Here is a 14,982-nt window from a genome sequence, read left to right as displayed (position 1 = left end):
GCCAAGGATGGTGATGTAGGGTAGAACCCTAGCGGCCCGATCTTTCACGATGGGAGGGAATCCTACGAAGAACACGAGGAAAAATCACGAGGGGAAACATGAGAGAATCACTCAAACCAACAAGATTCGATTACACATGTGCTAGATCCTCGAAACACAAAGAGATACACGATTCAAGGTCAACAAAGAATGATACAAAAGGTCTTCTCCGTGAGGAGGTCTTGAAGGGTCTTCCCGCGATGGGGTCTTGAATCCGCTTGGGGGATCTTCTCCGAAGAGGCGCTCGACTCCGATGGAGAAGTAACCAAGTGGATGAGCAAAGCTCTATCTCAAATATGAGCTATCACAATGCTAACCCTAATACGGAGCTAGGGGACAAGTATATATAGTCCAAGGGGTAAGTGGGGGATACATGGGGCGAAACCCCTTTCTCTGCGCATAGGCAGGGCGGTTGTACCAGACACGGGGGCGGTTGTACCGCCCGAAGCTCTTGTACTGGTCTCTGGAGGTGTTCCCGGAAGTCACTAGCGGTTGTACCGGGGGTTGGAGCAGTTGTACCGGTCATATGGCTGTTACGGGTACAAACCGGGGCGGTACCGGCCTTGCACCGCTCGAATACAGAAGTTGAACCGGTAGTTGGGTGGTAGTCGAGCGGTTGTATCGGTGGACCGGTAGTTGGGCGGTACATGGGCGGTTGTACCGGTCGACCGATAGTTGGGCGGTACATGGGCGGTTGTACCTCTATCTTTTGTGCTGGGAAAATCCGTCTCCATGCTCTTGGTGTCCATCTTGCACCATTCCTTCTCATTGTTGGTTCCTTGGTACGTAAGCACACAAAGTGTCTTTGTTTGAGGTAGTAGCCATGTCTCATGTGGGTCCAAGGGAAGTTTAACAAGGAGAGAGTTCACCTGATGTCCAATGGTACATGTTTGAGGTCTCAACGTATGTCCACTTGGGGCTTGGGGAATAGTCATAGTGTACATGGGGATGATCGAAGGATGCTCCACATCATCTCCCCTCCCTTGGGAAAGATCCGACCTCGGATCGAAAACCTCATCACCATGGAAATGGTTGTCATGGACGGACTTCACGAAGTGGAAGACATGGCGCCATCCAAGTACTCCAAGGTATCTCCGGAGTGGTACACATGCAAAAAGAGCAAACGCAAACGACACTTGGAAATACAATGGTTAGCGCACACAATGTGCCCATCAAGTAAGTATGGGTCCGTTGGGCAAGATTGTTTGTGACAAAGTGCATGAAGCTTAGTAAGATGATATAGAATGATATGCAAAGCATTCATGGGAGCAAAAGCATTCATTGTGCACACAAGGGTGTTGTGAATATGATCAATGCAACCATTGTGCAAAATGATGTCATAATGGAACGATGTACCAAAAGAATGAACATGGTAATTGGTGCTCAATGTGACTATGTGATCATGCAATTGACGATGGACAATATTTTCATGATGTATGAATACGCCATCAAGAAGGATCACAACAAATTTTCTTAGGAAGTGCATAAGCTCATATATCATGGATGACATAGAAATGGAAGATGCAACAAGGCAATCGTAATGTGAGTCAATCCATGCATAAGATGCAAATTTGTTATGGGTGGTGTTGTACCATAGCTCAATGTCATGGTAGAAGTGGTGGTCCGGTGGTGAATCCACTAAGTCTGAGCAATCCTCAACTTGAAGGTCCATTGGGTCCATCTCCAATGTCGGTCCTCCGTTCGCGAGATGTATCATGTAGACAAGAAGAAGGAGACAACAATGAAAGAATGACCCATCGAATATGCGTAATTGAGGATGGCTCAAAGGGAAGGAGTTCACCTTTATGAGGATGTCGAAAATGTTGGTGTCGCGCATCACGTAGACCTTTGTATGACCAAGTTGTCGCATGACGGCACCGCCTTGTGAATCCCTCAAAATGAAAGAACATGACAAACACTCGGAAAAACAAACGAGGTTAGCATAAATGCAAAACCTATCATTCAAGTGGTGAGATACCCAACAAGTGTTTTCATCATTCTTATCATAAGAAAGGACAAGGTGTGGTATGGTATGAAAGCATATGATGCAACTACAACCAAAGACAATAGGCTTAATCAAGCAAGCATGCATCACAAGTAATATGTCCAAGTCTCCAAGATCAATAAGCATAGCATGGGTGCACTCACTACAATGGCATATGAGATGTGCAACTAATGGAGACAAGTGATAATAAGCAAGATAAATCAAGTGAGAGGCATGAACATATATGTCATCAACCCAAGAAAGCGAGTAAGAATGGAACATCGGTGATGCGACAAAGCAAGCAATCATAGTGATCAAGTCAAGCAAGCTAGTAGTGCGAAGATGCAACGTACTAGGAGGAATCATGGTAATCATGGCACGTGTGCAAATAGTGGTCATGAATAATGCACATGACATATCACAAGCATGAAAGCAAGATATGAGCAAAAAATCATTAATGTATTGGCGAGAGGCCATATGTAAATAGCAATGGGACATCATGACTCTCCCAACACAACCATCAACAATAGCATGTGGCACATGGTAAACATGGCAATAGAAACAAGTATCTCCACCGAGCATGCAAATACACATATAAGTAGTAGAATGGTGAATCATATGTAAGTGCAAGTAAGGGTCACAATTGCATGGCAAAGTCATGTAAAGAGGCATAACATGCAAAGTGAACACGATAAAATGGGCATAATGTAACAAGTGGTATATAGCCCATAGACGTGTGAGAGCCAAGAAGAAGAGGTGCGCGTAGTCCTTGCGCGAAGACAACGGTGGTAAGTATAGTCCACGGGATCCCAAATCATCGTTGCTATCAAGAGCTCGCTTCGCCAACTCTTGGGATTGAGAGGTTGACGAGTATACATGAGTACATACCTGCACAAGACAAAGGCAAAGGGAAAATGGTGTGTGCAAGGTTTATGTACAGATCATCCATCATGATGCGCACGTGCTTGTGTTGGTTAGCACCAAATATCCAATGCTCAAATAAATGAGATGCGTGATATAGGAACATTTCATCCATATTGATGGGTTTGTTGTTATGTATAGAATAATGGAGACTCAAATTGTGTAACACATCACGAGAAATATGTAGAGTATTGTTATCCATGGAATGCATATGGTGCACGCAATTATGGGAATCATGCAAAGTATCAAATGCATCAGAATCTCCTAATATGTACTCCCTCCGTCCGGAAATACTTGTCATCAAAATGAATAGAAGGGAATGTATCTAGACGTATATTAGTTATAGATACATCACTTTCTATCCATTTTGATGACAATTATTTTCGGACGGAGGGAGTATGAGGAAACTATGGGGGTCTCCTCATGAGCATTAGTCGAAACATCACATGGAGAATATTGACAACATCCAAAACGAAGCATATATGGAACAATGTGATCATGGCATGGCATAGTAGATGAATTGTGCAAATCATGTAAAGGAAGCATGGTAATATCATCACAAGAGAAACAAAAACCAATGACCATCATCTCGTCATCTATGCCATAAGTGCAAATGAGGTTTACTTTAATGGGTCATGCATAGTTACTATGTTGAGATTGAAATGAAGCAATATGGGAGATCTCACTCATAGCATATGACAAGTTTAAGGGGTTGTCAAACATGATGTGACCAATAGAATTTTCACATGATATCCTATGGAGCATAGCATCACAACTAGGCAATTCAACATGCTCATCATCATATACATCATAAATGGGTGGCATATCAAAGCAAGACATAGCATGTGATGAATCCATAGGGTGATCAACATCATGGGAGCAAGTGATGTCAATAGAGTCCGCTAGTGGGACAAGAGAAGCACCATCACCCATGTTACCTTTGGAGCGTCGCTCATGTGTTGTAGGTGAGGTGTCAAAGATCCACTCGTTGTCATCTTCATCTTGATGGAACCATGTGGGGGGTGCATCATTGTCCACCATGGCCATCGTCGTCTCCATATTGGAGGTATAGACTCGTTGAGGATAGGCATCTCGTCATGTAGGAGACCTAGCACCAAAAGGGAAAACACACTTGGAGTAGAGGGTAAGTCGTTAGAAATCATAGTGGCCTCACGTGTCGTGTCAACTACCTCACTCACTAAGTGTTGTGGCTCACTCATTCCCTCTTGGATGCTCTCACTCATATGGTTGGTGGAGTCACTTGAATGGCTCTCAACCTCACACAGGATGTGTGGCATGCTCTCATGCGCGGGGCTAGTGGTGGTCACACTCATCCTCTCATAGGAAATGCTCGCAATGTCACATATGGTGGATTCACTCATGTCACTCATGTGGTGTTGGCTCTCCTCACATGAAAAATGGGGTATCTTGACATATGTGGGTGTCGGAGAGATGTAGGTGCAAATGTCTCCATGTCCGGTCGCGTAGCTTGACTCGGAGTATGAGTCCAATATGGGCACCGTCTTCATGTCGTTGAAGAGGGTCGTGCTCATCGCCGTGGTAGAAGGGGATGGCCCTTGCTCGACCTTCTTGTCACCGTCTTGGTGTTGGAGGCCCATATGATGTGGCACCTCGTAGCTCGTCGCCATGACCGAAGGGAAATTTCCATGCTCGGCCATCTTCCTTGAGGGTCTTCCAAAGATGGAAGTGTCGCCCTCGCTTGTAGGTGGTCGCCTTGTTGTTGAAGATGTCGATGTAGGTGAACTCATGGGAAGTAGGCAAAGATGCCGTACGTCCAAAGGCAAAGATGCCTTGAGAACACTTGGAAAAGATGCCGAAGTGGTTGGTGTAGTTGTAGCTCCATCTTGGTGGTGCTCGTCTCGCGGTCTTCTCTTTTGCTCATGAAGCTTCAACTTGGTGTGAAGTAGAGCTTGTTGGGACTTGTGCATTTACGCTTATGGAGCATCTTCATGATGATGATGTCGTTGTCGTGCTTGAGCTCGTAGTAGATGTCGTTCGTCGTCGTCGTGCACATGTTGCTTGGAGGTGACTTTCCCTTCATGACGATGTTGATCATGATTGTGACAGTGGTCATCACAAAGATGTGGATGTGGACGAATTGCGCTTGCATCATTTTCGCACTCCGAAGACTTGTGGCTTGAACGTCGCCACCTTGAAGATGATGAAGGGGAAGTATACTTGATTAAGGCCCGAATATCCTCCATCCTTGCATCTTGTTCCTCCTTTTGTGCGGAAAGCTTGTTGTCGATGCAGTCCCTTTTTCTTGCTTCGGAGTGACGAATGTCAATGGAGAGGTTCTCAATGTGCTCTCACAATCTTGATTGTGCGCCTTGCATTTGTCGTTGTAGATTTACGATTTGGTGATGTAGTTGTTCGCGCCGTCGTTGTTGTGGAAGACCGAAGATGAAATGCCTTTTCTATCCATCACAAGACTCGAGCATATATGAGTGGAAGAAAGGAGAGAACTATACCAAATGTACCTTGACCGATGTTGAAAATGGATCAATGATCACTCAATGATGTAACAAGGAAATAGCACAATTGGTACCGATCTCGTCAATTTCTCACACCTACATAAGTAAAGCTTATGGTGGAGCTCGGTGAGGATAGTGGCACAAAAATTTGATGCAAAATGTTAGCAAGAGTCAATAATGTTGAAAGAGATTCACAAATTCACAAGAGAAACAAGTAGACCAATAGCAAAGAATGGCACACGAAAACACACACTGTTGGAAATATGGCCTAGATGCAATAATAAAATGATTATTATTATATTTCCTTGTTCATGATAATTGTCTATTATTCATGCTATAATTGTGTTATCCGGAAATCATGATACATGTGTGAATACATAGACCATAACATGTCCCTAGTGAGCCTCTAGTTAACTAGCTCGTTGATCAACAGATAGTCATGGTTTCCTGACTATGGACATTGGATGTCATTGATAACGGGATCACATCATTAGGAGAATGATGTGATGGACAAGACCCAATCCTAAGCATAGCACAAGATCATGTAGTTTGTTTGCTAGAGCTTTTCCAATGTCAAGTATTATTTCCTTAGACCATGAGATCGTGTAACTCCTGGATGTCGTAGGAGTGCTTTGGGTGTACCAAACGTCACAACGTAACTGGGTGACTATAAAGGTATACTACAGGTATCCCCGAAAGTATCTGTTGGGTTGACACAGATCGAGACTGGGATTTGTCACTCCGTATGACGGAGAGGTATCTCTGGGCCCACTCGGTAATGCATCATCATAATGAGCTCAATGTGACCAAGTGTTTGGTCACGGGATCATGCATTATGGTACGAGTAAAGTGACTTGCCGATAACGAGATTGAACGAGGTATTGGGATACCGACGATCGAATCTCGGGCAAGTAACGTACCGATTGACAAAGGGAATTGTATACGGGATTACTTGAATCGACATCGTGGTTCATTTGATGAGATCATCGTGGAACATGTGGGAGCCAACATGGGTATCCAGATCCCGCTGTTGGTTATTGGCCGAAGAGCTGTCTCGGTCATGTCTACGTGTCTCCCGAACCCGTAGGGTCTACACACTTAAGGTTCAGTGACGCTAGGGTTGTAGAGATATTAGTATGCGGTAACCCGAAAGTTGTTCGGAGTCCCGGATGAGATCCCGGATGTCACGAGGAGTTCCGGAATGGTCCGGAGGTGAAGATCTATATATAGGAAGTCCAGTTTCGGCCACCGGGAAAGTTTTGGGGGTCACCGATATTGTACGGGGACCACCGAAAGGGTCCCGGGGGTCCATCGGGTGGGGCCACCTATCCCGGAGGGTCACATGGGCTGAAGTGGGAGGGGAACCAGCCCCTGGTGGGCTGGTGCGCCCCCCTTGGGCCTCTCCTGCGCCTAGGGTTGGAAACCCTAGGGGTGGGGGCGCCTCACTTGGCTTGGGGGGCAAGTCCCCCCCCCTTGGCCGCTGCCCCCCTTGAGATTCAATCTCTAGGGGCCGGTGCCCCCCAAGGCCCCTATATAAATAGGGGGGAGGGAGGGCTGCGCACCCCAGCTCCTGGCGCCTCCCTCTCCCTCCGTAACACCTCTCCCTCTCGTTGAGCTTGGCGAAGCCCTGCCGAGATCGCCGCTACTTCCACCACCACGCCGTCGTGCTACTGGATCTCCATCAACCTCTCCTTTCCCCTTGCTGGATCAAGAAGGAGGAGACGTCTTCCCCAACTGTACATGTGTTGAACGCGGAGGTGCCGTCCGTTCGGCGCTAGGATTATCGGTGATTTGGATCACGACGAGTACGACTCCCTCAACCCCGTTCTCTTGAACGCTTCCGCTTGTGATCTACAAGGGTATGTAGATGCTCTCCTCTCTCTCGTTTCTAGATGACTCCATAGATTGATCTTGGTGAATTGTAGAAATTTTTTATTTTCTGCAACGTTCCCCAACAGTGGCATCATGAGCTAGGTCTATGCGTAGTTTCTATGCACGAGTAGAACACAATCCTGTTGTGGGCATAGATGTTGTCAATTTTCTTGCCACTACTAGTATTATCTTGTTTCGGCGGCATCATGGGATGAAGCGGCCCGGACCGACCTTACACGTACTCTTACGTGAGACAGGTTCCACCGACTGACATGCACTAGTTGCATAAGGTGGCTAGCGGGTGACTGTCTCTCCCACTTTAGTCGGATCAGATTCGATGAAAAGGGTCCTTATGAAGGGTAAATAGAAATTGGCATATCACGTTGTGGTTTTACGTAGGTAAGAAACGTTCTTGCTAGAACCCTATTGCAGCCAAGTAAAAACATGCAACAACAATTAGAGGACGTCTAACTTTTTTTTGCAGCATATGCCTTGTGATGTGTATGGCCTGAAAAGGTTGTGATGAATGATATATATGTGATGTATGAGATTGATCATGTTCTTGTAATAGGAATCACGACTTGCATGTCGATGAGTATGACAACCGGCAGGAGCCATAGGAGTTGTCTTAATTATTGTATGACCTGCGTGTCAATGAATAAACGCCATGTAATTACTTTACTTTATTGCTAAACCGTTAGCCATAGTAGTAGAAGTAATAGTTGGCGAACAACTTCATGGAGACACGATGATGGAGATCATGATAATGGAGATCATGGTGTCATGCCGGTGATGAAGATGATCATGGTGCCCCGAAGATGGAGATCAAAGGAGCAATATGATATTGGCCATATCATGTCACTATTTGATTGCATGTGATGTTTATCATGTTTTTTGCATCTTATTTGCTTAGAACGACGGTAGTAAATAAGATGATCCCTCACAATAATTTCAAGAAAGTGTTCCCCCTAACTATGCGCTGTTGCGAAAGTTCGTTGTTTCGAAGCACCACGTGATGATCGGGTGTGATAGATTCCAACGTCCACATACAACGGGTGTAAGAAAGATTTACACATGCAAAACACTTAGGTTGACTTGACGAGTACCGAAAGGTCGAACATGAGTCGTATGGAAGATACGATCAACATGGAGATGTTCACCGATGATGACTAGTCCGTCTCACGTGATGATCGGACACGGTCTAGTTGAGTCGGATCATGTATCACTTAGATGACTAGAGGGATGTCTAATCTGAGTGGGAGTTCATTAATAATTTGATTAGATGAACTTAATCATCATGAACTTAGTCTAAAAACCTTTGCAAAATGTCTTGTAGATCAAATGGCCCATGCTCATGTCAACCTCAACTTCAATGCGTATCTAGAGAAAACCAAGCTGAAAGATGATGGCAGCAACTATATGGACTGGGTCCGGAACCTGAGGATCATCCTCATAGCTGCCAAGAAAGCATATGTCCTAGAAGCACCGCGAGGTGAAGCACCCATCCCAGAGAACCAAGACGTTATGAACGCTTGGCAGTTGATGATTACTCCCTCGTTCAGTGCGGCATGCTTTGCAGCTTAGAACCGGGGCTCCAAAAGCGTTTTGAGCAACACGGAGCATATGAGATGTTCGAAGAGCTGAAAATGGTTTTCCAAGCTCATGCCCGGGTCGAGAGATATGAAGTCTCCGACAAGTTCTATAGTTGTAAGATGGAGGAAAATAGTTCTGCCAGTGAGCACATACTCAAAATGTCTGGGTTGCACAACCGCTTGTCCCAGCTGGACATTAACCTCCCGGACGAGGCGGTCATTGACAGAATCCTTCAGTCGCTCCCACCTAGCTACAAGAGCTTTGTGATGAACTAAAATATGCAGGGGATGGTGAAAACTATTCCTGAAGTATTTTCAATGCTGAAATCAGCGGAGGTGGAAATCAAAAAGGAACATCAAGTGTTGATGGTCAATAAAACCACTAGTTTCAAGAAAGGCAAGGGTAAGAAGAAGTTCAAGAAGGACGGCAAGGGAGTTTCCGCGCCCGGTAAGCCAGTTACTGGGAAGAAGCCAAAGAATGGACCCAAACCTGAGACTGAGTGCTTTTATTGCAAGGGAAGCGGACACTGGAAGCGGAACTGCCCCAAATACTTAGCGGACAAGAAGGCCGGCAACACTAAAGTATATGTGATATACATGTAATTGATGTGTACCTTACCAGTACTCATAGTAGCTCCTGGGTATTTGATACCGGTGCGGTTGCTCATATTTGTAACTCAAAACAGGAGTTGCGGAATAAGCGGAGACTGGCGAAGGACGAGGTGACGATGCGCGTCGGGAATGGTTCCAAAGTCGATGTGATCGTCGTCGGCACACTACCTCTACATTTACCTATGGGATTATTTTTAAACCTCAATAATTGTTAGTTAGTGCCAACTTTGAGCATGAACATTGTATCTGGATCTCGTTTAATATGATATGGCTACTCATTTAAATCCGAGAATAATGGTTGTTCTATTTATATGAGAGATATGTTTTATGGTCATGCCCCGCTGGTCAATGGTTTATTCTTAATGAATCTCGAACGTGATGTTACACATATTCATAGTGTGAATACCAAAATATGTAAGATTGATAATGATAGTCCCACATATCTGTGGCACTGCCGCCTTGGTCACATTGGTGTCAAACGCATGAAGAAGCTCCATATAGATGGACTTTTGGAGTCTCTTGATTTCGAATCATTTGACACGTGCGAACCATGCCTCATGGGTAAAATGACCAAGACTCCGTTCTCTGGAACAATGGAGCGAGCAACCAACTTATTGGAAATTATACATACTGATGTGTGCAGTCCAATGAGCGTTGAGGCTCGCGGTGGCTATCATTATGTTCTCACTCTCACCGATGACTTAATTAGATATGGGTATGTCTACTTGATGAAACACAAGTCTAAGACCTTTGAAAAGTTCAAGGAATTTCAGAATGAGGTAGAGAATCAACGTGACCGAAAAATAAAGTTCTTACGATCAGATCGTGGAGGAGAATATTTAAGTCACGAATTTGGTACACACTTAAGGAAATGTGGAAGTGTTCACGCCGCCTGGAACACCTCAGTGTAACAGTGTGTCCAAGCGTCGTAATCGCACTCTATTGGATATGGTGCGATCTATGATGTCACTCACCGATTTACCACTATCATTTTGGGGATACGCTCTAGAGACAGCTACATTCACTTTAAATAGGGCACCGTCTAAATCCGTTGAGATGACACCTATGAATTATGGTTTGGGAAGAAACATAATCTGTCGTTTCTAAAAGTTTGGGGATGCGATGCTTATGTCAAGAAACTTCAACCTGAAAAGCTTGAACCCAAGTCGGAAAAATGCGTCTTCATAGGATACCCTGAGGAAACCATTGGGTATACCTTCTACCTCAGATCCGAAGGCAAGATCTTTGTTGCCAAGAATGCGTCCTTTCTGGAGAAAGAGTTTCTCTCGAAAGAAGTAAGTGGGAGGAAAGTGGAACTTGATGAAGTACTACCTCTTGAACCGGTAAGTAGCGCAGCTCAGGAAGATGTTCCTGTGGTGCCTGCACGGACTAGAGAGGAAATTAATGATGATGATCAAGGTACTTCAGATCAAGTTACTACTGAGCTTCGTAGGTCCACGAGGACACGTTCCACACCAGAGTGGTATGGCAACCCTGTCCTAGGAATCATGTTGTTAGACAACAGTGAACCTTCAAACTATGAAGAAGGAATGGCGGGCCCAAATTCCAACAAATGGCTTAAAGCCATGCAATCCGAGATAGGATCCATGTATGAAAACAAAGTGTGGACTTTGACAGACTTGCCCGATGATCGGCGAGCGATAGAAAACAAATGGATCTTTAAGAAGAAGACTGACGCGGATTGTAATGTTACCATCTATAAAGCTCGACTTGTCGCTAAGGGTTATCGACAAGTTCAAGGGGTTGACTACGATGAGACTTTCTCTCCCGTAACGAAGCTAAAGTCCGTCCAAATCATGTTAGCAATTGCCGCATACTATGATTATGAGATATGGCAAATGGACGTCAAAACGGCATTCCTTAATGGCTATCTTAAGGAAGAACTGTATATGATGCAGCCGGAAGGTTTTGTCGATCCTGAGAATGCTAACAAGGTATGCAAACTCTAGCGATCCATTTATGGGCTGGTGCAAGCATCTCGGAGTTGGAACATTCGCTTTGATGAGATGATCAAAGCGTTTGGGTTTATGCAGACTTATGGAGAAGCCTGCGTTTACAAGAAAGTGAGTGGGAGCTCTGTAGCATTTCTCATATTATATGTAGATGACATACTTTTGATGGGAAATGATATAGAACTTTTGGACAGCATTAAGGCCTACTTGAATAAGTATTTTTCAATGAAGGACCTTGGAGAAGCTGCTTACATATTAGGCATCAAGATCTATAGGGATAGATCGAGACGCCTCATAGGTCTTTCACAAAGTACATACCTTGATAAGATATTGAAGAAGTTCAATATGGATCAGTCCAAGAAGGGGTTCTTGCCTGTGTTGCAAGGTGTGAAATTGAGCTCAGCTCAATGCCCGACCACGGCAGAAGATAGAGAAAAGATGAGTGTCATCCCCTATGCCTCGGCTATAGGGTCTATTATGTATGCCATGCTGTGTACCAGACCTGATATAAACCTTGCCGTAAGTTTGGTAGGAAGGTACCAAAGTAATCCCGGCATGGAACACTAGACAACGGTCAAGAATATCCTGAAGTACCTGAAAAGGACTAAGGATATGTTTCTCGTTTATGGAGGTGACGAAGAGCTCGTTGTAAAGGGTTACGTCGACGCTAGCTTCGACACAGATCTGGATGACTCTAAGTCACAAACCGGATACGTGTATATTTTGAATGGAGGGGCAGTAAGCTGGTGCAGTTGCAAGCAAAGCGCCATGGAGGGATCTACATGTGAAGCGGAGTACATGGCAGCCTCGGAGGCAGCGCATGAAGCAATCTGGATGAAGGAGTTCATAACCGACCTAGGAGTCATACCCAATGCATCGGGGCCGATCACTCTCTTCTGTGACAACACTGGAGCTATTGCCCTTGCCAAGGAGCCTAGGTTTCACAAGAGGACCAAACACATCAAGCGTCACTTCAACTCCATTCATGAAAATGTTCAAGATGGAGACATAGATATTTGCAAAGTGCATACGGATCTGAATGTCGCAGATCCATTGACTAAACCTCTTCCGCGAGCAAAACATGATCAACACCAGAACTCTATGGGTGTTTGATTCATCACAATGTAACTAGATTTTTGACTCTAGTGCAAGTGGGAGACTGTTGGAAATATTCCCTAGAGGCAATACTAAAATGATTATTATTATATTTCCTTGTTCACGATAATTGTCTATTATTCATTCTATAATTGTGTTATCCGGAAATCATGATACATGTGTGAATACATAGACCATAACATGTCCCTAGTGAGCCTGTAGTTAACTAGCTCGTTGATCAATAGATAGTCATGGTTTCCTGACTATGGACATTGGATGTCATTGGTAACGGGATCACATCATTAGGAGAATGATGTGATGGACAAGAAGACCCAATCCTAAGCATAGCACAAGATCGTGTAGTTCGTTTGCTAGAGCTTTTCCAATGTCAAGTATTATTTCCTTAGACCATGAGATCGTGTAACTCCCGGATGCCATAGGAGTGCTTTGGGTGTACCAAACGTCACAACGTAACTGGGTGACTATAAAGGTATACTACAGGTACCCCGAAATATCTGTTGGGTGGACACGGATCGAGACTGGGATTTGTCACTCCGTATGACGGAGAGGTATCTCTGGGCCCACTCGGTAATGCATCTCATCATAATGAGCTCAATGTGACCAAGTGTTTGGTCACGGGATCATGCATTATGGTACGAGTAAGGTGACTTGACGATAATGAGATTGAACGAGGTATTGGGATACCGACGATCGAATCTCGGGCAAGTAACGTACCGATTGACAAAGGGAATTGTATACGGGATTACTTGAATCCTCGACATCATGGTTCATTCGATGAGATCATCGTGGAACATGCGGGAGCCAACATGGGTATCTAGATCCTGCTGTTGGTTATCGGCTGGAGAGCTGTCTCGGTCATGTCTACGCGTCTCCCGAACCCGTAGGGTCTACACACTTAAGGTTCGGTGACGCTAGGGTTGTAGAGATATTAGTATGCGGTAACCTGAAAGTTTTTTGGAGTCCCAGATGAGATCCCGGACGTCACGAGGAGTTCTGGAATGGTTCGGAGGTGAAGATTTATATATAGGAAGTCCAGTTTCGGCCACCGGGAAAGGTTCGGGGGTCACCGGTATTGTATCGGGACCACCGGAAGGGTCCCGGGGGTCCACCAGGTGGGGCCACCTATCCGGGAGGGCCACATGGGCTGAAGTGGGAGGGGAACCAGCCCCTGGTGGGCTGGTGCGCCCCCCTTGGGCCTCCCCTGCGCCTAGGGTTAGAAACCCTAGGGATGGTGGCGCCCCACTTGGCTTGGGGGGCAAGTCCCCCCCCTTGGCCGCCCCTCCCTTGAGATTCAATCTCTAGGGGTCGGCACCCCCCAGGGCCCCTATATAAAGAGGGGGGGGGGGAGGGAGGGCTGCACACCCCAGCTCCTGGCGCCTCCCTCTCCCTCCGTAACACCTCTCCCTCTCACTGAGCTTGGCGAAGCCCGAGATCGCCGCTACTTGCACCACCACGCCGTCGTGCTGCTGAATCTCCATCAACCTCTCCTTTCCCCTTGCTGGATCAAGAAGGAGGAGACGTCTTCCCCAACCGTACGTGTGTTGAATGCGGAGGTGCCGTCCGTTCGGCGCTAGGATCATCGGTGATTTGGATCACGACGAGTACGACTCCCTCAACCCCGTTCTCTTGAATGCTTCCGCTTGTGATCTACAAGGGTATGTAGATGCACTCCTCTCTCTCGTTGCTAGATGACTCCATAGATTGATCTTGGTGAATCATAGAAATTTTTTATTTTCTGCAACGTTCCCCAACACACACACACAGATAGATAAATGGGGTCGTGCAAGCAAGGAATGAGTTCAAAATGTGGAATCCATGGAAAACGCTCGTGTTGCACAACTCAAGAGAGACGCTAGCACAATTTCTCTATAGGCGGATACGACACTTGTGCACAACCTATAAGATGCAAAATGTAGCAACTTCTATCCCAAGTATGCTATGTATGTATGGTTCCCGGTGTTCTTCTCAAGATGATCCAAGATGATCGGATATGAAAATCTTATGTGCAATGTGGTAGGATGCTATGGTTATTGCTTACAAGCTCTTTGCTCTTTCTCTTTTGCTTAAAAGTTTATTCTTTTTTATGGCCACTATGCGAAATGCACAAACCAAGATAGCAATTGTATATATGCGGGAACAAACTTTTGGCACAAGAGATGATATGATGATACCAATATGATATGGTGTGTATGTAATGGAAGGTGTAGACCAATGATCACTAATGTGCACAAGTAACGTTGCCGACAATACTCAATGGCTAGTCTTGGTAGGCAAGTGACGCAAAATGGGCTAGGGGTTAACAATGCAATGGCAAGGGGAATGTACAATGATGTCGTCGAGGTTACCGTTCCTTGCTTACGGTTGATGGTGTCAAAATG

This window comes from Triticum aestivum, chromosome 1B (genome assembly GCF_018294505.1).
Source record: "Triticum aestivum cultivar Chinese Spring chromosome 1B, IWGSC CS RefSeq v2.1, whole genome shotgun sequence".
Classification (NCBI taxonomy): Eukaryota; Viridiplantae; Streptophyta; class Magnoliopsida; order Poales; family Poaceae; genus Triticum; species Triticum aestivum.
This window is presented reverse-complemented; position numbering follows the sequence as displayed.